Source organism: Amblyomma maculatum, chromosome 7 (genome assembly GCF_055883805.1).
Source record: "Amblyomma maculatum isolate TAMU_Amacu chromosome 7, ASM5588380v1, whole genome shotgun sequence".
NCBI classification, from domain to species: domain Eukaryota; kingdom Metazoa; phylum Arthropoda; class Arachnida; order Ixodida; family Ixodidae; genus Amblyomma; species Amblyomma maculatum.
This window is the reverse complement of record NC_139350.1, coordinates 7,333,412-7,359,125: the sequence shown is the minus strand read 5'-3', so window position 1 is coordinate 7,359,125 and position 25,714 is coordinate 7,333,412. Positions and strand designations below refer to the sequence as shown.

The following is a 25,714-nucleotide window of genomic DNA, read 5'->3' as shown; positions in this document are numbered from 1 at the left end:
CGTACGTACGAAAGCGGATGGTCGAATCCGTTCGCCCAGCGGACAGCCGCCGTACGTCCGCCACTGGATTTGCTTTTACACAGCTATGATATAGTTTGTAGTCGTCGTGCTCGTCTGAACTGCGTATAAATCAGTAATGCCGTCAAGTCTGCATTATATGATGCCAAAGCGAATCGATGCGATAGAAAGCGTTTCCATTAAACAGTTTTTTTTTTATTTTCCGCATGTTTCATCGTTGAATTCTTCCATCAAAAATTTTTGATTAAAAGTTAAATGACCATTAAACATTTTTCTATCATGATGCTTCGGTGAAATTTTAATCAGTGGCTGAACAGACGCAGAAGCAGCAAGCTCAAAAAGAACGAAACCGAACCTATCCTAAAAAAAATCTGAAATGAGCCAATCCAATCCACCTGACAAGTTGACGTTTCCGGCTTCACGTTTCCGTGTTCTGCATTTTCTGCGCAGTTACAAATACCTACGGCTGTAATGCACTGCTAGCATTGTTTTTGCTGTGGCTTGGTGCGGCTGGCACACTTTGTTCACCCGCCGATTCCAAAGTAAGTATTTCACCGAACTTTTGTTTCTTTAGTGGAACTTTTCGATGCACCGATAGTGGTGAGCTTTTGGGCAGCCGAACGGTCGAGTGTTTTAGGCGAGACTGAAAGGATGGCTCCGCGCCGACTAACTAAAGTGCAGCCTCAAGTCTGAGGGCCATCTTTCTCGGCATTACTGGACGCTGCGCCAGTAAGCCGCGCTACTTCTCTGTCTCTGATAAAGGAGTGCCCGCCCAAGCTTTAAAGGAGTTAATTTGTTAACCATGCGCAACGTGCTGAGTTGTAAAAACTATACGAGAAAACTTTTGCACTCCTCGAGCCCATCGTGCGACATGCCTACACTTGTGAAAACGTCGCGAGTTTTTTTTTTCTCTCTTTTTCTTTCTTTTTTTTTTTTTAATGGACAGCCGCTGATCTTTCCCTCTCGAGCTTTACGGCAACTACAGTTTCTAGAAGGAACGGCTGTAGCTACTAAATAACTAAAGGTTTAGTACTCTCCTTCAGCTTTGACAAACCAGGACAGCACCTTGCGTATGTTGGTTATGCATGTGGGACCGAACCGCGCAGAACAACCGGACAAGGAGATGAGAGAAAAAAAAAAGTCAGCACTTGTCTTTTTCTTGACCCGTTGTTCTGCGCGGTTCTGGCAGGAATTTGACATACCGCCGCCGCGATACAGTTGGGCTGTGAGCTCTGGTGCCTGCAACGCCTTCTTTTATGCAAAACAGGCATACTGGGAGGCCATGCAAGCCGCGGGCTCAAAAAAAAAAACAACAAACGAGTTGAGCAAAAGTGAGATGAAAACAAAATTGTTGTTGCTTTGACCTTACAGATATTCAAAGGCTCCTCAGAACTTCATTGCATTATTGACAGCGAGATAATGCCAAAGCTACACTAGAGCCATGCAGCACCTTATAGTGCATGATACTGAGCTTATGTCTCGCACTGAAAGCTCTTACCATGTTCTTAGATTATCATATTAAAGTAGCTTTAAACCCATGCTTGTTAATACAGTGATAGCCATAAATTGAATCTAGGGCATCATGCTCACATACAAGGCTTCTGATAACCGCTGGTCACATGATGTGGGCTATAGCAGAAACCTGTACCTGGTCATCTTACAAGCATTTGTGCAATTGATGCTTTTAATGTGTTGTAAAAGTTTTTGTGTTCTATTTCTGTATGGGAATGCTTTCCTTATTGAAGGATAACATTTGGCTTGCTACAGCAAAACCTCTACCTAGTCATCCTAAAAACAGCACCGCAGTTGGTGCTTTTAGTATGTTGTAAAAGTATTTGTGTTCTGCTTCTGTATGGCAATGCTTTTCTCGTTGAAGACTAGCATGAGGCTTCCAAAAATTTTTCAGATGCCATTTGCTGTAGCCGATTTCGTAAGCCAACAGGAAGCAGCACTTTGAACATGGAAAACTGTCATCCACGGGGGAAAAACAGCAACATCCCTTTGCATTCTCATTTCTTTGGTATGGCTAAAAGTGAGTATTGTATCATTATCTATATTATTAATATTGAATCATGATTGTCAGTGTTGAAGTTGTTTGAGCGTGATGATTTTAAACACACAGGACATCCCTTCGACATTAAGGTTTTAGCTTGTTTACATGTAGGATGTAGAACTGGTTTCAACAAACTTTATGCAGCAAATTCTTTTTACTTTGTCCACCATGTTACTTTTTGTCATTGTCCGTTGAAGTAAATAACCAGTATTTTACGTTTACACAGTCGTCCACTCTTAGCTTGAATGGGAATGTGTGGCATGCAGTTTGCAAAATAGCAATGCATCTGTCACAGCCATGCATCAAGGCTAAGTGGCTTGTGCGTAGAGGGACTAGCCGCTCCAGCTTCACGTCATCTGCCTCTTTGCTCCGGTGTGCAGACGTGCATTGAGGCAAAGTGGTTTATGTGTAGAGAAACCAGGAGCTTCTTTGTCACATCTGGCTGTTTGTTACGGTGTGCAGATGCACATCGAGGCAAAATGGCTGATGTGTAGAGGGACCAGGAGCTGCTGCTTAACGTTCTTCGCCTCTTTACTACAGTGCACAGCCGTGCATTGATGCTAAGTGGCTTGTGCATGGAGGGCCCAGGAGCTGCAGCTTCACGTCTGCCTCTTCGCTCAGGTACGCAGGTGCGTATTGAGGCAAAATGGCTTATGCATAGAGGGACCAGGAGCTGCTGTGTGGCGTAGTCTGTATATTTGCTATGGTGCGTATTGAAGTACAGTGGGGTGGCTCATGTGTAAAGGTACCATGAGCTGCTGCGTCATGTCGTCTGCCTCTTTACTATGGTGCGCAGGCATGCATCAAGGCAAAGTGGCTTATGCATAGAAGGACCAGGAACTGTTGCTTCACATCTGCTATGATGCGCAGCTGCGTATTGTGGGTGGTGGTGGAAAACATTGCCATCAGATACAAATACAGGAGGTTACTCACTAGCTGACCCTGAGGGGGCCTGTCCTGACAAAAACAAGGGGTCCCTAGTTTGGGACCCCAGTGGTGGTAGAGGGACTAGAGGCTGGTACTTCATGCTGTCTGCCTCTTCGCTACGGTGTGCAGCTGTGATGGATGCAGTGGCATCTCAAAAAGTGCATGCCACGCACTCGCATGTTCAGCCTGAGTGGACGACTGTGTACCTGCTATAGCTTTGTTATTCATAGAATAAACCTAGGCCAAGTTGGATAAATTATAGCTCACCTCATATGTGGTCAGCAAAGAAAAGCCACTCCAGAAAATCTGATGCATTTACTGTCATAGGATTCTTATTCATATACATGCTACTGACAAGTCAGATTCTTCACCCTCAGAAATGCCAGAAAAATAACCAAGGGTGCGTCTGCAATAGTCTAGCTTGCTCTTTCTCTGCAGACTTGAGTCAGATGTGTGTTCCATTGCTGTGGGTGGGACAGGTGTGAATCTGATTTTAAGCTTGCAACAAGTATGTTATTGTAGTTTAAAGGCAAAACGGTACTAATAATCGCAGCCCCCCGTGGCCTTTATCCCCCTTTTAATAGTGTTGCTAGACACTGAATTATTAGTTTACTCTGCACTGTTTCTGTCTAGTTAATGTGCGGAGATGTACATATATTTATATGACTTGGAGTTGTCGACTTTGCACTTAGAAACATTGTAGCGTTATCTGGTGTGTTGCTTTCATTTCTTTAATGATTTCTGTAAGGGATCGGTGGGTATGCAAGGCACCATTATTAGTCTGCTCTTTTTGGGTCACCTGTTCAATGCCCAGCTGCGGCCGTCTCCCACTTGCCCTCGGACAGGAGGCGGAGAGACGCGCACAGAGAGGCAGCTACAGCAGCTACAGTGCTTAACGGAAACGTAGGCAGAGAGGGAAAGAAGTCCCCTCTTCCGAGGACTTTGCTGTCGCACTCGAAGACGCGGGGACAGGCAGTTTGTTCTCGTTGCTGTGTCATGTAGGGGGCTCATTATTATTTAAGGAGCTTTACGAACAGTATACAACTAAGGGGTCCTTAGTACTAAGAGTACCAAGGGGTCCTTAGTACGCTGACTGGGCCCATCACCCGGGGGCAGCACAGCTTTGAAACGAGCACCTCTTTTGGAAGAACTGCTTATCGTTCAAAGAAAAAACACTGTCAGGTTGAAGGGTGTAAGGCCCTCTTCCTTGTTGGGGAGCCCATAAAAGTGACAATTATTCAGTGCAGGCGCGCTGAGTGGGGTCTCGTTGAGGATTCCAACCCTGGATGTCAACAATGGTGGGAGATGGCGGCGTTGAAAAAGGGCAAGTGTGTAACAGTGACGGTATGATGCGGAGCGGGAGGATGTGGGTTAGCTCTTCTGATGTGGTCCGCAATGGTGCTGACTCGGACGCCAGTAATTGCAATAATTGCCCTGTAAAAGGAGCCGCCAAGGATGCAAGCTTTGGGCAATGGTTGCGCACGTGGGACACCGTTTTGATGGGTTCTAATCTTTTTTTTCTTTTTTTTTCCTAGGGGAGAGAGTTTGGCATGGGACCTAGTGAGCCAATCATTTCGAGGTCCATTCTCTGAATTCTGTTTGTTGTGAAACGAATTTGTTGTCCCTTTTGCATTGCTTGTATTAGGGAGAGGGTGAAGAACTTATGAAAGTGGAAAGACATGCCAAAATGTTTGTTAGCCAGTCATGTGTGAGTTCGTTGTCATTGGGGATGAGAAATGTGGGCGGAGTCCCGAAGTTAATGAAACGGCCCCGCGGCCTGGAGAACTCGTTCTGAGCTAAATTTTGATCTCTTTCCTCTTCGGCATAGATCATGGTCATTGTTTCACCTGTTGTAAATACGTACATTCATGTATAAAATTTTCAGTTCATCTTCCTCTCCGTGTGCAAGTTGTTGTGGCCAGATGCAGTAAATTCACTATTTTCATTTCTATATAACGTGCCTTTCTGAAGATGGTGAGCTCTTTTGTCTAGTCCTGTAAGAAAGCAGCAAAGCGCTCCCAAATCTTCCACAAAACTGTGTGATATCTTTAATACTAACTGCGGCTTGGTGTCACTCAAAACATGTAGTTGAGGTAGATTTCTTCCCCCCCCCCCCCTCTTTTTGTTCGTTCAAATGAGGACCAGCGGACACTAACTCTTGCTTTTGTAATGCCCTAGGCCCCGCCTTAAGGCAGTACTCCAATGTCAATACCATTTTTATAGCTATGGCTGTCCAACAGCACTAATGTCTTTTATACACTTCTTTTACTAATCTCTTACCCAAGTGGTGGCTTATACTGCGGGGGTGAAAGTGTCTGGACAGTATGTGTAGATTTTGTACTAGAATCGCGATGTAAACGAATTGTGACCTTATTTCTCTTGCACACATGAAAGAACTAACGTTCAACTTTCACATCGACAAGTATGGTCCGAGTTTCCTGGTTGATGTGAAAGTTATGTGCTTTGATTGCAGTTTGTGTAGTCCACACACTTGTCCCCGATATTACATAGGGGCAAATTAGGCGCCTTTACAGGGGCAGTTTCTTTGGCGCCCACTACCTTCCCCATAAATAAGCTACAGTGTTTCTTGTGAACAGCTGGCTGCATTTATAAATACCATTTTTTTTGTAATTTGTTGTGCGTAGTTGAGAAATCCATGACATACATGCACAGCTGGTTGCCAGAATTATGCAACCATATTTCAGTAACTAACATCCATGCTGCATGCTGCCGGTAATACATCAGGAGCTTGTGGTTGTCAGCTTTTAGTGTTTTGTGTGACTATAAGCCTTGCTATTGTAATGTCACATATAGCGCTGTGGGTAAACAAATAACTTTACTTTTAACTCTTGTAGAAGCATGAACACTGCGCAATCACTGCGGCGGGCTATGCTTCCACATTGGGCTTTAGCCACATGTCAAATGTCTATCTTTATTCTGCTGCAGCAGCTTGCATGTTATCAGATAAGTTACTTCGTCGCAGCTGCTCTAAGGAGACGCTTTCTAGACGCTTGTAGCCTAGATGTTGATGTCGATATACCCCCGACACGCCCAGGGAATGTCTTCGGTAGAGGGCACTTGGAAACCAGCGAAATGTGCAGTTTACAGAACAAAAAGGTAACAATTTTAAATGATGTTATTATTGATCACTTATTTTCAGAGCAGGAACAATGACTTTAGAAATCTGCCTGTTAAACCGCTCAAAATGCAGGTTTCTGCTGCCAATGCATACCTGTGTAATACTGCAATGCTCTGGCTGTGCTTTATGTTCATATACAGCATCCTTTATGCTTAGTTTCTCTGCATGTGCACTCCATGTCTTGGGCATTGCTGAGGGCGCATAGCAGCAAGCATAACATGCCACGTTTGGTCAGAGTGGCATGTTCAAAAAGACGACATAAAAACATTAAAATACTGAATGCCAGGTTCTGGTCAAACTACGTTTGTATCTTTTGTTATTCTGCATGGGTTTTGCTGCAGTTATATGACCTTTCTATATAGTATGTGACAGTTCTGAATGGAGATGCATGCGTACAGTGCCACCTGGAAAAAGCAATTGAGAGAAACTGGCAGTTGCCCTTGGAGACGTGTAATCAAAGTTCAGCACAGATAACTTGAATTTCATTTTCCCTTCTATTGCAGGAGGAGCCCAGCCTGCTCTTTCCATCTTAGGCCTGAAAGACCAGCAACAGCTGATCGAGCAAATGCACAGGATAGTAACTGCTCCTGGAATCCCGGCCTGCGGAGGCCGCCCACAGAGAACTCGATCCTCTCCTCGCTAATTCCGAAATATTAGGTTTCAATAAATACCTTTTCCTCCACCACCTCCCCAAGGGAAGAGCTGTCACGGGCAAGGATAATTAAAAAAAATTATTCAAGCAGATTCTTAATACTCCAGTTGGCCTGCATTTTACCATGCCATTCCTTAACATCGATATTTTTTTAGTGTAGACTATTTATGCATTCAGTTTTTGCAATAAAGCAAAAAAAAATGCTTTTTTTACAACCTCGCATGCTGGTATGCCTATGCACTTAGCATGTTTTCAGGAATGGCGCATTTGTGTAAAGCTCAGCTAGCATATGTGCCTCTTTGATGGAAGTTTTAATTGCACACTACTGTTCAGTGCTTTGTGTGTGAAAGTAAAGCAGACAACAGGAAACTTGAACCTGTTGCATATTCTATTGTCTGCTTTACTCTCACGACAAAGGCATTGAGCACTAGTATGTGACTGAAATTTCCATGGCACATGCTTGCTGAGCTTTACACGAATGTTATTGGCAAGTTTTTACACCAATAGCGGGCCCTGCAAGCATGTTCCAGGAAACGTCCGAATGTCCGCCTCCGGCTGCCCGTCGGACGTCCGTGGGACGCGATCCGGATCCACGAACGATAGTCCGACGGACGTCCGCTGTACGTATATCGAACATAACCGGACTTCCGTCGGATGTCCGAAGGTCCGAAAACGGACGTCCGTCGGTCGACCGTCGGACGTCTATGGCCGTCTGGGCACAAAGGGCTTGCATACGCTGACTGACAACGCCGTGCATACGTTCGCACCACAGAACACTCGCGCGAATATTTTAATGCAGCTTCAGGAAACGTAGCCCAGCGTCCCAGCACAACGCACTTGAAGCGTGACAGCCGGATCACCTTAAGGGCAGCCATATTGGATTTCCAGTGGCGCCGCCTATAGCCCGCGAAAGTTGCGAAATTGCTACTGGCGGCCATGTAGGTAGTCAGGCGCTTTACTGAACTGCTACTCATGTGGTAGCTGACGAGAGCCATCGATCACACCAAAAGCCTCGACAAAAACCACGCCATGGCGATTCCGACACAGCCGAGATGCAGCTAGAAAGGAAGACGCGAAAGAGCTCCGCGGTGGTCACGCAGCAGTTGGAGAATGATGGTATTGGACAGAAGGCGACGCCCGAACGCGCCAATCGGGACGCTGGAACCGTCCGGCTGACCGGCAGCCAGCAAAAGGATCGTACAACACCCTTTCCGCACCCCGTCCGCTTGAGGCAGAAAACGTGCGGGCCGCATGCGTGCGGAGCAGGTCAAAAAAGCAACCGTATACCGCTGTACGGTTGCTTTTTAGACCCGCTCCGCACGTGTGCGGGCGCACGTTTTCTGTCCGCTTGCAGACGCGGTGCGGAAGGGGTGTTGTACGATCGTTTTGCTGACTGCCGTTCAGCCGGACGGTTCCAGCGTCCCGATTGGCGCGCCCGGGCATCGCCTTCGGTCCAATAGCATGCTCCCTCAAATGGCATTCAAACTTTGGCGCGCAACCCGTGTTGTGGGGTGCTATCGATTTCGGCACCTCGGCGCTTGCCTCAGGATTACCATGGCGTGCTTTTTTCTGTGATCATGTGCTCTCGTCAGCTGCCAAATGAGTAGCGCTTCACTACAGTTCTTGAGTGCTTACATGGCCACCACTGTAAATTTGAATTGACCTTTGCTCGCACGGTTCGTAGCCGCCGATTCGCCTGTTTATTTTTCTGAATTTTCTAGTATGCCTTCGCTGATCTCTTTAGATGTTTCTACACCGAATTTAAATTGAGCACTGTCGAATGAACGTGCATTCATAGTTCGACGACCGATGAGCACGATTGCTACTATTGATGAAGCCGTTTTGTTTTGTGGGCCCAAGTCAGCCCAGTAAAGATATATATATATATGCCAATGTATATGTGTGCAGTAGGGATAAAAGACGAGAATCTGCTATGGCTACATTCACTAGGCGTTAAAATCGCAAATGGTGAAAGAAACATTCAAAAAGGAATGATATGGTCGACGGTTCCAGCATACAGCTAAAAAAAAAAATGTAGTGAAGACTGAACCAGCGCAACCCAGGAAAGATACCAATTATGGAATAGGATCTAACATTGAATAGCTTCTAGTATAAACAAATGCAAGCTTTCTTACGACTCCCACCCAATCCTCCTAAAGGAAAATAAAAATGAAATATGGGACACAGGTGTGAAAAGGAAATGGAGACTCAACGGCATTACCTGAAGAGAAAAACAGCTCACTCACAACTGATTGATTTCGGCATGAAACATGTGTAGCTATTGCTATGTGGGACTAAAGCCAGGGTAATTATTTCCCAGGATGGCAGTTAATTTATTTACATTAGCTGCAGTTCGCCCTGTTGTTACTGCTTGTTACTAGATGTTTGTTCCAAAGGGCTCTCTTAGTGCTGCTGCTTTATGAAAGCATTGATGTGTGCAATAGAATACATTCTTTTAATCACAGAGTTCCAGAAACCAGATCCTAGCATATTGTGTTATGTACTTAAAACAGAAGGTGGCTGTGACATTAAAACAACTAAAAAAAAAGAAGGCCATGCAGTGTGTTATATACCAGGTGTCCTAGCTTTCAGAAAATCGATGTGCCCTAGCCCAGTGCATTAATCCAGCTGCGGGCTGTTGAGAGTTGCCTGGCCTAGGCTGGTGTTTCATTGTTTAGCCCTATAATGATTAAGGCTATATAGTGAACATTTAAACTATTGGCTTCAAGAACAATTAGTATCAATAAGCAAGTAGTAAACTGTCTTCCAAAACAGCTGACAGAAATGTTTGCACCAAGGTACCTTCTATTTTGCATTTTTTTTCATTATCTTAAATGGCAACAAGCCCAATAAAGGATGCGTCTGCATGACAGCAATTTCACTTCAATGTCCCAAAACATGGCTCAGAGAACAAAATCAGCTTTTGTCAGAATGCTCTCCATGGTGTGGCTCTACATAATGTGGGTGAGAGATATGTGTGAGCAGCTAGTCACATGATAGCTCGATTTGGAAAGCAGTGAATAAATATATGGAAATCATACCGTGATGCAAACATTGTGGGTAGCTGTTTTTCAACACCATCTACAACTTTAGAACTGATGCTTTACTCTTGGGGCCAATAAATAAAGAAGTCACTAATTAGTTTTTGCTAACTGCAGAAAAACCACGGCAAATGAAAAGCCACTGGAGACTAGGGCAATCAACTCTGAATAGTTGTTTGTTGGTTTCACAAGCTTAGACCACTCTACCTAATTTAAAGTTTGATTAAATTCAGCAGGGATACTTGGTATGCATGGTTTTCTGGCATAAAGACGGGTAAGCTTTCCTCTTGGGGCCAGCTTCAAGTGAAACAGTCGTGATGCGGCTGTGGAAGCTAAATGAGATGCCCCCCCCCCCCGAAGCCTTCTAGCAAGTAAAATATTCCACTGGTCATTTTTCAAATCAAGATATAAAGACCTTGGAAGCAGAACACTATTATTCAAGCTATAATATTGTATGCTAAATATAAAAATGATTATATATGAATATTGCTCACAGAACCGTTGTATGCAAAGCATGAGTAAGGTTAAAACATTTACTTTGTTTGCCATTTATCGCTCAACAACAAAGCGCATGGTATTGTTCGACAAATAAAAAGTAAACAAGGAAATTGTTGCTATTCTTTTTTGGTTAAAAGGAAGCCCTTTTGCTCCCCCTAGAACCAAACCCTGGGGCTGCCACCACGTGATATGCAAAAGATTGATTACTCCGCACATATTATATTACATGTTCTGCATGTCATGGACCATGTCATGCTCTGCCAGGTCATATTTACTTGAGGTGTAGCTTTAAGGTTGCTATGCAAGGAAAACAGATGTCCACTTTGGTCACATTGAACATTAGAAACACATACAACAACATGTAACAATGTTCTCCTGAACAAACTAGCAGAAATTCTGCAACCTTTTCATCTACGACAGAACCTTTGCTTCCGGCATCTGCTTCCACTCTAGAGAGAGGCCTCAAAAACTGCTTTCATCAACATTACTGTTTAGAATTTTGTTCAATATGCCTCTTCAGTGATGTGAAGAATGTATATTGCATTTGTCATTGCTGTTACATGGATTCAAGCTATCTCTAGAAATCTACTGCACAACATACATTGTGCCCAATATGATACGAAGTGCCATCTTTGATTGCCAATGTAACACATTCCTTATACAGGTTGGTAATGCATTGAGACTATACATTGTGCTCAATATGAAATGAAGTGCCATCCCTAACTACCAATGTAATATATTCTTTATGCAGGTTGGTAATGCATTGAGACTACATAAGTAGAGTCAGTATAAATGACGTGTGAGTCATATGCAAGGCTCAAATAGTCGTGTAGTCTCTTATCAGATGCTTTGTATTGGAAGGGGGTGCATGCTTTTGAGGTCATGATGAGAATAAGCAGTACTTTGAGGGCAATGTATATGAGGTGGGTAACTACAGTGTGCATAACAAGTACACATACGCATGCTTCCTGTACTTTGTCCTGTTGCCATTTTGCGTAAACTCTAAAAGCTTGATCCGAGTGCACTGTAGGGATAGCTTGTGGAAAAAGAAAAGAGGGAACTGCATGAAGAAACAAGAACAAGAATTGCTACCTAGTACAATGGCATTTATTCTTTCCTACTGTCCTTGTCCTTTAGCAGTGTTTTTTCAAGCTCCACAAAACCCATTTTAATGTTAAAAGTTTTAAGAGCAGGTTAAGCCGACATATTTTCCACTCATCAAATTTTTGTTCCATGAAACACAGTGTTGTAATTATCTTGCATACACTTGCCAGACAGAAATGTCCTTCTTGACTCCCGCAGTTTAAAAACACACAGCCTGGCTGTTTGTCATTACCATGACTAAAAAATAAATAGGTTAACATATACAGCAATGCCTTATTAATATGGACCCTGTTAATAGTATGGACATGTACGACTCATATTACAAAAACATTTTCTGCAGATGAGCCTTGCAATGCCTTTACACTTCATTGACATGGAAGTTTGGTACTTGGACAATAAACAAGAGCCTATTGGAGCCCTGTGACCCATGTATTCTTTATTAATATGCACGGCAATGCTTGCAAATAAAATCGGCACTGTGGTAGCGAGGTTTATATTGTAGAGTGTGAGGTCTTTCAAGGCTTTTTTATTTCACTAGGAAAGTAAAACAGAATGAATCCCATTGGCTGTTACTCTGTGAAACTGCCATCATACCGTTCCACTATGGACAATATTTTTCTGAACCCATGAACTGTGACGCACACTGAATCCTTCCGATCACACTGTCTGGCCTCCGAATCACTTCTCACCTAGGCACAGTTCGCTTGCCTCGGGATTACTATGGCGTGGTTTTTGTGGTGGTCATGGGGTCTCGTCAGCTACAAAATGAGTAGCGCTTCAGTAGAGTTCTTGAGTGCTTACATGGCCACCACAGTAAATTTGAATTGACCTTTGCTCGCACGGTTCGTAGCTGCCGCCGCATCGTCTGTCCACTTTTCGGTCGTTTCTAGTATGCCTTCGCTGATTTATTTAGATGTTTCTACGCCCAATTTAAATTGAGCACTGTCGAATGAACGTGCATTTATGGTTCGATGACCGATGAGCACGATTGCTGCTATTGACGACGCAGTTTTGCTTTATTGTTTTGTGGGCGCAAGTCAGCCCAGTAAAGAGCTGTTAGTTGCAAAAGTAGCACGCACCGGTCCCTTTGATGCCAAGGTATATGTGTGCAGTGAGGATAAAAGACGAGAATCTGCAATGGCAACATTCACCAGGCGTTAAAGTCATGAATGCTGAAAGAAACATTCAAAAAGGAATGATATGACGGTTTGGCCATGTATACAATATGAAAAAAAGGCTAAAAAAAATCTAATGGAGCCTGAATTAGCGCAACACGGGAAAGATAACAATTATGGAAGAGGATCTACTAATGATTAGCCTCAAACAAATGCAAGCTCTCTTTTGCCTTCCACCACATTTCCCTAAAGGAAAATTAAAATGAAATTCGGGACAGATGTGTGAAAAGCAAATGGAGACTCAAGGCGTTGCCTGAAGAGAAAGACAGCTCACTCACAACCGATTGATTTCTTGGATGCAGTTCAGTGCTGTAACATGCAAGCTAAAGCATGAGTATTTCGGCACAAAACATGCAGAGCTATTGGCGATTGCTATGTGGGGATAGAATACCAGGGTAATTAGTGCCCAGGACGGCAAGTATTTACATTAGCTGCAGTTTGCCATGTTACTACATGTTTGTTCCACAGGGCTCTCTTTGTGCTGCTGCTTTATGAAAGCATTGATGTTGGGTGAATGTAATTTATTTTCATTTGAGAAATGTTTGTGCAATAAAACTCATTATTTTAATCCTACAGTTCCTGAAATCAGTACTTGACATATTGTGTGATGTACTTAAAACAGAAGGTGGCTATGACATTAAAACAACTAAAAAAAAGATCATCATGCAGTGTGTTATATACCAGGTGTCCTAGCTTACAGAAAATCAATGTGCCCTAGCCCAGTGAATTAATCTAGCTGCGGGCTGTCGAGAGTTGCCTGGCCTAGGCTGGTGTTTCATTATTTTATCTTATAATGATTAAGGCTATATAGTTAACATTTCAATTATTGGCTTCAAGAACAATTAGTATCAATAAGCAAGTAGTAAACTGTCTTCCAAAACAGCTGACAAATGTTTGTACAAAGGTGCCTTCTATTTTGCTTTTTTTTCCTCTGTTTTGAACGGCAACAAACTCAATAAATAAAGTGTCTGCATGACAGCAATTCCTCTTCAATGTCCCAAAACGTGGCTCAGACAATGAAATCAGCTTTTGTCTGAAGTGCTCTCCATGATGTGGGTGAGAGATATGTGTGAGCAGCTAGTCATATGGTAGCTCGATTTGGAAGCCAGCTATGGAAATCATACCGTGAAGCAAACATTGCGGGCAGCTGTTTTTCAGCACTATCTATAACTTTAGAACTAATGCTTTGCTCCTGGGGCCAATAAATAAGTCACTAATTAGTTTTTACTACCTGCAGAAAAACCATGGCAAATGGAAAGCCACAGGCTAGGGCAATCAACTCTGAATAGTTCTCGGTTGGTTTCACTAGCCTAGACCACTCTACCTAATTTAAGGTTTGATTAAGTTTAGCCGGGATACTTGGTATGCATGGTTTGCTGGCATATCTTGTGGTCAGCTTCAAATGAAACAGTCGTGATGCAGCTGTGGTTTTAACTGATATGGTGGAAGCTGTCTTGTAGTCTCTTATCAGATGCTTTGTATTGGAAGGGGGTGCATGCTTATGGGATTATGATGAGAATAAGCAGCACTTTGAGGCCCATGGTTTGATTTGGTCTGTTGGGTTTAACGCCCCAAAGCAACTTGGGCTATGAGAGATGCCGTAGAGGAGGACTCCGGAAATTGAGACCACCTGGGGTTCTGTAACGTGCACTGATATTGCCCAGCACACGGGTGCCTTTCTTTTTGCCTCCATCCAAAAGCGGCTGCCAAGGCCGGGATTCGATCCCGCATCCTTGGGAACAGCAGTGGAGCGCCGTAACCACTGCGCCACCCCAGCGGAGACTTTGAGGCCAATGTATATGAGATGGCTAAGTATAATGTGCATTACAAGTACACATACACACTGCTTCCTGTACTTTCTCCTGTCGCGACTTTGAGTAAATTCTAAAGGGCTTGATCCCAGTGCACTGTGGGGATAGCTTGTTGGAAAAGAAAAGAGGAAACTGCATGAAGAAACAAGAACAAGAATTGCTACATAGTACAATTGCATTTATCCTTTCCTACTGTTCTTGTTCTTTAGCAGTGTTTTTGCCAGCTCCACAAGACCCATTTTAATGTGTTGTGTAAAAGTTTTAAGAGCAAGCTAAGCCGACATATTTTCCGCTGATCAAATTTTTGTTTCCATGAAACACAGTGTTGTAACTATCTTGCACATTTTCCAAAGAGAAATGTCCTTCTTGAGTACCACAGTTTAAAAACACACAGCCTGGCTGTTTGTGTCATTACTGTAACTAAAAAAGAAATAAGTTCACATATACAGCTACACCTCGTTAAAATGTATTTTTGTGACCCATTTTGTGACCCATGTATTGTGACAGCAATGCTTGCAAACAAAACTGCCACTGTGGTACCGAGGTTTATATTATAGTGTGTGAGGGCTTCTAAGGCTCTTTTTATTTGTGTAGGAAAGTAAAACAGACTGAATTACATGGCTGCTACTCTGTGAAACTGCCATCATACCGTTCATGGCACTGTGTACAATATTTTTGTGAATTCATGAATTGTGAAGCACACTGAGACCTTCAGCTCACACACTCTGCTTCCCAAATCACTCTTTCTTATGTTGATATAGTTAGCAGTTAGTCACCACTGCAAGGCTTGGCAGCTCATTTGCTAGTCATTGCACAAAATGAATTAAGCTGCCCGCTATAGATTGTAACCATTCTGTTATGACCTTATCCTGCAAGGCTAACACTCTGCATAGATGCAAAGCAGAGTAGTGAATCTGTGAATGCAAGCAGCATATCCAATCCAAGCAGAAAAGGAATGAATTCAGGTTAAGTTACATGTGACCTCAGTGTCAACAAGTCAGGTGTTACATCCATGCCTCAGAGCTTTCATAGTGGATCAACATCAGCATTATAGAACCAATACCCATGTGATAATGCTTAACACACGATGAAAAGATAAGGTAATTAATCTTTGCAAATGTGGTATGAGACCATGCAGAGTGGTGGCCATACAGCAAATGTAAACTGATATGTGAGAAAACCCAGTTGATCACTTTGCAAGGTGCAAAAAAGTTTAGGCGAGCAGCAAATGTAACAAGGACTAAAAAAATCTGTAATGCATCCTACATTGTAAGGTTCACACAAGTACATTATTGATATCACTCAGTAGGAAAGTAATCATGGGCTTCGCAGCAAAATGAAAGCAGCAAATAAGCACGGACATGAGCATCGACGACATCTGATTTTGATGCCATCGGAAATATCTCAATTGGTCCCCCTTAGAAAAGAAATGCAGCTGAATAGATACTTAATGCCAATGAAACTGAGTTGGCATGCAGTCTGGCGAGAGTAGACGCTGTCAAAGCAACAAGTATAGGATGTAATATGTGCAACTCCATAACAGCATCATGTCAGTATAAAGCCTATATACATCATTTGTCTAAGCGGTTGTCCAATGAACTTAACTCACCCAAGTTATGCAGGAAGAAAGCAGACTGTAATCACAGTAATTTCTTCAATTGTTTTCTTTCTTTTTAACCAAATATGTTTTCATGCTCAACATGCCTTCAGTTTCAGTTTCAGTTTAGTCGTTCAGTCGTGTCCGACTCTTCGTGACCCTATGGACCATGTCACGCCACGCTTTCCGGTCTCTCACTATCTTCCTAACATCACATAACTTCATCTGCAGTGCCTCGAGGATGCCATCTAACCAACGCGTTCGCTGCCTACCCCTTCTCCGGCGACCCTCAACCTTTCCCAACATCAAATCTTTCTCCAGCGACTCCTCTCTTCTCATCAGATGACCAAAGTAGCTGAGCTTTAACTTTAAAATTTGACCCTCCAATGAGCAGTAAGGGTTTATGGTCGACAATATCGACTGATTTGATCTGGCAGTCCAAGGAACTCTCAAGAGTCTTCGCCAGCACCATAATTCAAACGCGTCAATTCTTCGGCGGTCAGCCTTTTTCACAGTCCAACTCTCGCATCCATATATCACAACTGGAAAGACCATAGCACGAGTTATACGGATCTTGGTTGGCAGACTAATGTCTCTGCTCTTTACTAGGCGGTCAAGGCTAACCATTGCTCTCTTTCCCAGAAGCAGGCGTCTCCTAATTTCATGGCTGCAGTCTCCTTCCGAGGTAATCTTGGAGTCCAAGAACAGAAAATTTGTCACAGCTTCCACTTCTTGTCCATTGATGCTCCAGGACATGAGCATCGACGACATCTGATTTTGATGCCATCGGAAATATCTCAATTGGTCCCCCTTAGCAAAGAAATGCAGCTGAATAGATACTTAATACCAATGAAACTGAGTTGGCATGCAGTCTGGCGAGAGTAGACGCTGTCAAAGCAGCAAGTATAGGATGTAATATGTGCTACTCCATAACAGCATCATGTCAGTATAAAGCCTATATACATCATTTGTCTAAGGTACACCATGCCTTAGGTACACCAAAGTGTCCATATCATGAGGCACAGTTGCATATGGTGTGCTTTTTTTTCAAAAGCATAACCTCCCGCCAAACTGTACTTTTCTTTTTTGGCATCGCGTCTAAATATTTTTTTTAAAGACCTGATGTGGTGATAAAGTGTTTAGCCCATCACATACAGAAGTGTTCAATCGACCGATTCATCGCACAGATACTTATGGCAGACATAGGTGCACATAGCTAGCAGGAAATAAAAATAATCAGGAAGGTACTCTCAAAGTGACAGCTGCCGTGAAAGTACACGATATTTTCACAGTTTGCACAGTGCCGTCGAGCACCCATATCAGCACAAAGCCCAAACCGCGGAATATAGTGACATAGCGTTGCACAATTAGAGGCGCGATGTAGAATGCTTCTGCCAGCTAAACCGTGGAATCCTCACCGTTAAAATTTTGCACAGAAAGGGCATTTTGTCGCTAGTATTGTTTAATATCAAATTTGTTAGGGGAACTTGCCTGATTCGATCAAAAGAATTCAGATGTTTCCATCTTATGCGGCGGCGACGACGCCAGACGAGCCGCTGCCCCAGCGATGGTACTGGTGGCGCCACCTCATGCTGCTTATAACAACTCTGTAGCAGAAAAAGAGCGGGCGAATGTTCATTCATTCATTAACCTTTATTCATGGGGATGACCTGAGGCCTAGAGGGGAAGGGGGTGGGTTAGGTGAGGTTGAGGGCGCCAGACTCCGACATGAAGTCTAGCAGGGCACTAAGCTTGCGCTTAGCGTTGGTATTGGGGGCTGTCCAGTCTTCGTAGCTCTGAATGTGGTGAGCAGATGTGTAGCGTGCGTGGAGGCCAGCCGTGCCAGGACAGGTCCAGACCAAGTGCTGCAGGTCAACGGAGTCAGGAGGGCAGTTGGGGCAGCTGATCTTGGTTCAGCGCCATTGACTCAGGATGTCCGGTGTGTACGCTGCACCGGCTCGCGCCTTGTCAGTTAGAACTTGGGCTGGACGAGAGAGGCCGGAAGGGATCGGAGGATTAATACCGGGGACAAGGTCCCGCAACAAACCCCTCCGCTCATGTTTAAGCCGCGTGATGACAGAGTCCGGTATGATGAAGGAGACGGGAGAACAGTAAGGGTGGTCCGAGTTGGACGTGCCCACATCAAGGCTATGCCGGCGGTCTTCCTCTAGCTGCGCGCCAGCGACCTCGTGGGCCATTCTGTTCCCAGTTCCTTGTGCGTGATGTCCAGGTGTCCAATGTATTCGTACCGAGACTTGTGAGGTCTCTCGCAGGTATCGGCAGCGCTCTTTGATGCTGTGTTGTACCGAGGCCTTGTAAGAACGGGCTTTCAGGGTTTTTATAGCATCTTGACTGTCGGTGTAGATGTGGATGAAACGATCTGTTCCTTTGGTGCAGTGTTGAAGGACCTCGTCGATGGCTGTTAATTCGAGTTCAGTTGCGGACCAGTACCTGCGACCACTGTGGCTAGTGGCGTGCAGCTGTGAACCCTCTTGGTAGTAAGCAGTGGTTGCAAACGTGATGCCGGTGTCATCGTCATGATATAGGGTGGCGTCGGTATAAATGCGGAGACCGATGTGCTGGTCTTGTGTATCAATTATGTGGCGTTGTCGGTGATCTCTTCCTGGTCCTTTGATGTTGGTTGGAATGGGTTTTGGATCTGTTAGCAATGTTTCTGTCCATGGTGCTGTAAGGTGGACCAATATGGGCAAGTGTAGGTTAGCTTCGTCAAAGATTCGACTGAGGAGGCGATGCCCGTTGGGTGTGTGACGCAGGCGAGTTTCATGATTGGCTCGGTGCGTAGCAATAAGTGCATCCACTGGTGGGAGCTGAGCGAATCTGTGGAGCTCCGTGATGCGCGTGTGTACGGGTAGACCAGTTATAACCCTCAAGGCAGAGTTATAAAGTAAGCCATGTGTCTTGTAATTGGCTGCGGTCAAGTCAAAGTAAGGGGCACCGTAGCGGAGCTTAGCGAGCAGAATAGCGACGGTGAGGCGACGCGCTACCTCCGTCCCTGCGCCCCCACTCTTGCTGCTGAGCCGTTTGATTAAGTGGAGCGTTGGCCTCCATTTAGATTTTAGCTGAAGGATTCAATCCTTAGCAGTACCATGCTGATTAACGGGAACGCCAAGTATCCGGAGATAACCTTCGGGGGGTTGTGCGATGTTTTGGCCTCAGCAGTGAGGCGACGAAGTTTTAGAAGCTTTTTGTATTCTCTTCCAGATTGGAGATTTTGGCGGAAGGTTTGAGTTGTTGTAAGCAGCATGAGGTGGCGCCACCAGTACCATTGTTGGGGCAGTGGCTCGTCTGGCGTTGTCGCCGCCGCATAAGATGGGAACATCTGACTTCTTTTGATTGAATCAGGCAAGTACCCCAAACAAATTTGGTATTAAAAAATACTAGCAACAAAATACCATTTCTGTGGAAAATTTGAACTGCGAGGATTCCGCGGTTTAGCTGGGAGAAGCATTCTACATCGCGCCTCTAATTGTGCAACACCCTATATTAGTAGCCCGAAAGCCGTGCAGCTAACGTCGTCGAAGGGCTCGGCCACGGCCGCTCAATGGAGGCGCACTTGGTGCGGCCCGTCGCGTCGCGCTTCAAAGGCTGGGGAAGCGCTTATTGGGACAAGTTACAGTTTCCGCCGTCATTCTCCGCGGGGGCGCCACCACTACAGGACAAGGCGCCGCCGGCACGGACGAGCAGACGACGCGGAAGGAGCGCGCTGGCTGGGTTGGCGCGTGTTATCGTTTTGACTACTCAGCATAACAGCGTCCTAAGCGTATGCAGCAGCATGCCAGGCAACTGCTGTGTGCCTCTGTGCACCACGAAAGCAAGAAAAGATCGGTTACCATGAGTTCCCGTGCGATTCACAACGTCGAACAGCATGGCTGAAAAACATATCTCGGGAGGGCTAGGATGGAAAAGGAAGCCGGTGGGAGCCGAGTGACAAGTCACTGGTATACTCACTACACTTCACAGATGACGATTACAGGAAGAACATAAAACTGAAGATCCTGCTTCCTTCAGCTGTCCCCTCCGTGTTCCCGAACTGCCCACATTACAAGTTACTCACGCGGGCTCATGTTGAGCCAAACAACCTTGAAAAAATTAATGTGCGCAGGTCAATAGCTTTATTTTCCCCACTTGCTATAGCTACACTTCATTTCCTCCTGGACAACTTCCCGCGTCATCCTGAAGCATGTGTGTTTCAAGATAGCTGCGCCACGATCACTTTTATGACGATGATATCAATATGGTATGCCTTGCCCAACATCGCATAAGGAAGCCATGGAGACACCAAGAGGAGCCGCTCTATTTGTCAGATGACGAGTGACTATCTTGGTTAGAGTTGGACTTTGCCATATCGAAGACATTCAGGTCCAAGGAGGCACGTCGAAGCAAAGGCTAACCAAGCAAACGTACGAAGCAACAATCATGACAACCAGATCAACAGTGGCGCAAATTAAGTACCTTCTTGATCACATCAAGTATCTTACAACAATGTCTTCTGTGTGCCTTAGTGCATTGCATTTAACCGAATCTTATTTTCAGCTTCCGATACGCCCTAAAGCAGGCTCTGAAAGTGGGTCTATAGTATCGCTTTTTAGCAGCCTAAGGCAATTCAAAGGCGGGAACGACAAAGTTGACGCAAGGGCTGCAGTTTTCACCTCGGAGAAAATACTGAAGGTACCACTAACGAAAAAAAATATATCGACTGACGTTATACACATTTTGCCATGCTTTGTGCAGGTTGGCATCATCTTGCAAGCATCGGTCTGCAAATGCACCTATCACCAATAGGCAGCTATAAAACTTGGAATTCGTGATTATGAAAGTCGTACCTTGCCAACTGCCATATTACGTCTGCTACGAGAGAGTTTTCGAGTAAGCTTGGATTCATTCATGCGTGGTGTGAACCAGCAGCTGAGATAGAGTTAGCACCGATTGCATTCTTGGCTGGTTGCCTTGCACGTCCATTTGAAGAGAAAGTATGAATGTTTTTACAGAATGTCATGAAACATTTTTATTTATTCTGTTTTCAGTGCCTGCCCATGTTTTCATTATTTATATATTACCAAAGTTTAAACAACCTCTAGTGCTTACTTTAGAGTGTCAATAATTTTATTTTATTAGTCCCCATCCATTTATTAACTTTGTGCCTTGTGATTCCTGCAAAACCCTGGACGTATCAAAATTCTCGATGATGGAAGCCTAAGGTATCTGAAAATCACCATGCACCTTTGTTAGCAAGGTGATGAAGTGCCCGCAGGTCATAAGAAGCAGCAAGCTATGCAACATGTTAATTTTATCCCTTCTTCCCTATTTTGTGCAATTTCCGGAGTTGATTTGCGAGAGAGAAGACCGCAGTCACACTAAGGACCTAACCAAACTAATGCGACCACTTCTGACCAACTGGACAGGCAACATCAATCAGACAGTGGAAAAAATCACGCTTGCACATAAACCTTTTTCGAGAAAAGTTCTTCGCTTGTAAAACAAGCTTGCGTGTCTCCTGTGCATCACGCGGCTTCAAAATCAAACGAGAAAAAAATTGCCCGAGCCTGCGGGCGTGTCGTTGAACTGGCTGTCTTGTGTTGTTTCTTTTGCAACAGTTTGTGTTAGCTAGTATGTTTTGGTGGTGGTACACACTTGAATATTATTTCCAGTGAAAACGGAGGAACAGGCTGAACAATGTTGAACGCTACGTCCTGAATTGTAAGTTTCCAGAAAAGTGCACGCTGAATAAATGGCCCCAAACCATGTCTCGATTTCAAGATTGCAATATATAATACGTTATTACAGTGGTTGAAATGCAAATAAATGGGTGCGCACTCAGCGAAGCACACGACTTCCTCGTTCTCGTTGTAAACGGAAGACCACGAATGACTTGGAAAAGCCTAGTGATGACGACTTGCCGCTATCACCTTATCAATAGCAAACTTGCACATAGCATCACATACTGTGTGAAACGCCGCTCATAATCCTAAATTGAGCAAGCGCCGACCACGCGGACGCCGAAACGAAAGCACAGCCACGGCCGCTACGCGCAGCTCTCCGCCCGGACTCGTCCCGTAGCGGTGGCGCCGCAGCGGTGGCGATGAGAACTAGGCGCAATACGGCTCTTCTGGTAACGCGACGGGCCGCACCCAAGTGCGCCTCCATTGAGCGGCCGTGGCTCGGCGCTCGCACGGGAAGGGCTCGGCAAGCGCAGCACATACATGGACCGCGATCAACACAGGCGATCGACACATCGCGGAAACAACGTCGTGTGCTCGTTTCTGTTGCGGTCACTGCGACTAGCGGAACGGGTGCCAGACTAGCTGTCACCAAGTTAATTTCAGCATTAGGAAAACACAGTGTGTGACGAACTTTGCAAACATGGACAGTCCTCTTCCTTGCTAGGTGGCAGTCGCTCAAGTCGTAAACACTTTCGCAACACATGCACGGACACTTTTCGATGCGCTGAGGAGCCGATTCGTGCGCATGAAAATCACCGTGAATTACTGCTGCTGGCTGTCGGCCGTGAAGATCCCCGCGGCTAGCGATAATCACAAACACATCGTGACACCGGTGCGACCTAGTACACTTCGCCGGTTGGAAGATCACTGCCTTCAGCTCAGCGCAGATAACAGTGGCGCATATGATCCGACTTGAGGGGAAACCACAGTCGATAGGAACACTAGTATTAGCAATGCGCGCTAAGTATATTGGTTTTTGCGGCAGAGCAACAACTACCAACTACGCTTCGCTCGTCGCTTCGCTTCACACCGCTGGCGGCCATGTTGCCTGGCAAGATCGAGGAGGAGGAGCCAGAGACGTCGCCTACAGCACGTGCGGGCAAAAAGTTGAGATCGAGTCAACTTTTGTGCGAATGAAGGATGCGGGTGTGCGCTATTGTATTCCCCTCCGAACCGGTCGTCTCTGTGCGGCCGCATGCGTGCGGAACGGGTCTAAAAAGCAACCGTACAGCGGCCTTTAGATGTCTCTTAAGCGGAGGACGGCGAAAGCCTACCCTTCTCCTATCATTTGCCTCTCATCGTTTGCCACAGTCAGTCATTTCAAGTCGTCGTTTGATATATTGGTCGTTTCTCAGTCATGATGAGTGTGCCTGCGTAGTCATTGTAGCCCTTATCACTCATAACTAAGCAGGTTACTCATTTAGAATCAGCAGTGGTCATTACATGTCGTCGTTTCGCATATTGGTCATTTCGTAGTCATTAACAGTAATGATGAGTCATGCCTAGCTATATAGTCATTACCACACATCGCTAAACACTTTTACTCATTTCTAATCAATTGTGGTCATTACGTGTCTTAGTTTGATATACTGGTCATTACAAATCACATTAGTCATTATTAACCATTATTAGTAATTAGCATTAGTCATTACCTCTATCAATGTATATTTATAACTTTTATTGATTACCTATCACCATCAATCATTTTAATTCTTAATCTCCCTCCTTGCACGTCCGCTTTCGCGACTGGCATACCAGTGCACAGATGCGACGTACAGATAACAGGCACAGCTTCTGCGCATAGATTTTCGCTCTATGAGCCTAGAACGGCTTTCGCCTTAAAAAAACAAACGCATCCAGCCTCAACGCTAACGTGCTTGCACACGCGCACACAAAAAAGTTTGCGTTTACCACGCAGACGCGAGACGAACGCGCCCAGAAAGGAAGCAAACCGCGCGCTCAGAACCGGCGACCCGGCGGCGACGTGTCCCCGAACAGTGGCGCCCTCAGCAGAAATAGCGGGCGCAGCTATAAACTCCCCAAGGACGCGCTTGCCCATTGACGGCGGCTCGACGCAGCAAGCCGCACCCAGTGCGCTTCCATCGAGCGGCCGTGCCCCTGCAATATATATATATATATATAATATAATGCCCTCAGGCCTTTAAGGGGAAATACACACACACACACACACACACACACACACACACACACACACACACACACACACACACACACACACACACACACACACACACACACACACACACACACACACACACACACACACACACACACACACACACACACACACACACACACACACACACACACACACACACACACACACACACACACACACACACACACACACACACACACACACACACACACACACACACACACACACACACACACACACACACACACACACACACACACACACACACACACACACACATATATATATATATATATATATATATATATATATATATCCCAGAGCTCATATCACATGCGCAGGAATGTTTCATAACACTAAAAACAAAATGTGAGGCGACTTAACAGTTCGACGATGCTAATTATGACCCTCGTCGTTGACTTTCTTTTGGCCTGTCCTGCATCCGTCGACAACGGTATCCCTAATTTTCTCTTACGTAACGCGTTCGCTGGACGGTAACGTAGCATTTGCCCAAAGCGACATCCTCTACACTCCCAACTGCCCTCGATCGCCGATGTGTTCGCTGGCTTAGGCGCGCTCGGACCTCACAGGCGGCGACTGAGTCCATGAGTACAGTAGTGTCAGATGGAAAACGGGTCATAGAGCCAGTTCCCCGCGACTGGAACACTTGTTTGTGCATTCCGCTATCATGGATGCTATACACGAATCACGTTTTCAGCATGCACGCTGCCAGGCCTGTTGCGCTGCCCTACGTCAATGTCCGCTGGACGGGGACCCACTTTTTGCGTCATGCGATGTGGCCAACGTGGCGGCTTTTATATGCTCCAACTGGAACCGTGAGAGCATACCCGAGTTTGGACGATATCCACCCAATATGCGCACCAGTTCAACTGCCCAACGGTGCCTTATTTCCAATCATGTCTGGTATGCTCGGCGTGCAGTATGCATTGATTATCGCATCAAATTATTTATTTTCATTAGTACCCTCAGTGTAAAACGTTACAAAGGTGAGTAGGAGTCACTGTAATAAGGTTCAACCATAAAAAAAGAAGAGAAGCAAATCATATAACGAACCAATAAACAATCGAAAATGAGAGAACAAGACTCGACATAAGAGGCAAAACAGAATTCAGAAATGAAAGAGCACAACATAAAAAAATATTTAATAGCCGTCGCTGACATTATAGACCCCCTCTTATTTCTTGTCCCGTAGAAAAAAATCCGTAAACCGTCGAGTGTGCACCCCCATCAGTCTCGTGTTCATGCTCAGCGTCCGGTAAGCGTTATCTTCCGGATGACACAGGTGTCCAAGAGCATGATAAATGCACTGGCAATGCGAGAAGTCCAACATCAACATTTACATCAGCGAAGCTGCTAGATTATTTACCCCATCGACGTGTCCAGATTGTGGGGCAACTTCGTGCGGGTCGCCCAGGTTCCATGATGAAGGGCGTTGGGGCTCCAACTACAAAGGTGGCGTACGCGACGAACGAAAGATCGCGGCGGGAGTCCGTGGACACCTTCGATATACAATTCTAACTCCTGGAGCTGGTCAGCATGTCGATTCACGTAGTCAGGTGCCCAGGCTCATCTATAAGTAGAAATACCAATGCAGAATAACGAGAACTATGGGTGTTTGTTTCCTGTAGACGTGTCTCTTCAGACGGAATTATCATCGAGCGGCCTAAATGCGCATACTCAAAGAGGAAGCTTCAATTGTGGGTTCATCAAACAAGTCTAAGATTCGCTGTCGCTGATATATTGCTATCATAAACCAAT

At 45.1% G+C, this 25,714-nt stretch overlaps 1 long non-coding RNA gene across 1 annotated transcript; it reads left to right on the top strand.

Annotated features, from left to right (window-relative positions):
• The first annotated feature begins 431 nt into the window (after positions 1 to 431).
• Positions 432 to 6,788, top strand: LOC146182671 (uncharacterized). The gene is made up of 3 exons (XR_014708655.1): positions 432 to 560; positions 1,925 to 2,050; positions 6,641 to 6,788. It is a non-coding gene; the product is annotated as an uncharacterized LOC146182671 (long non-coding RNA).
• The last annotated feature ends 18,926 nt before the right edge of the window (positions 6,789 to 25,714 follow it).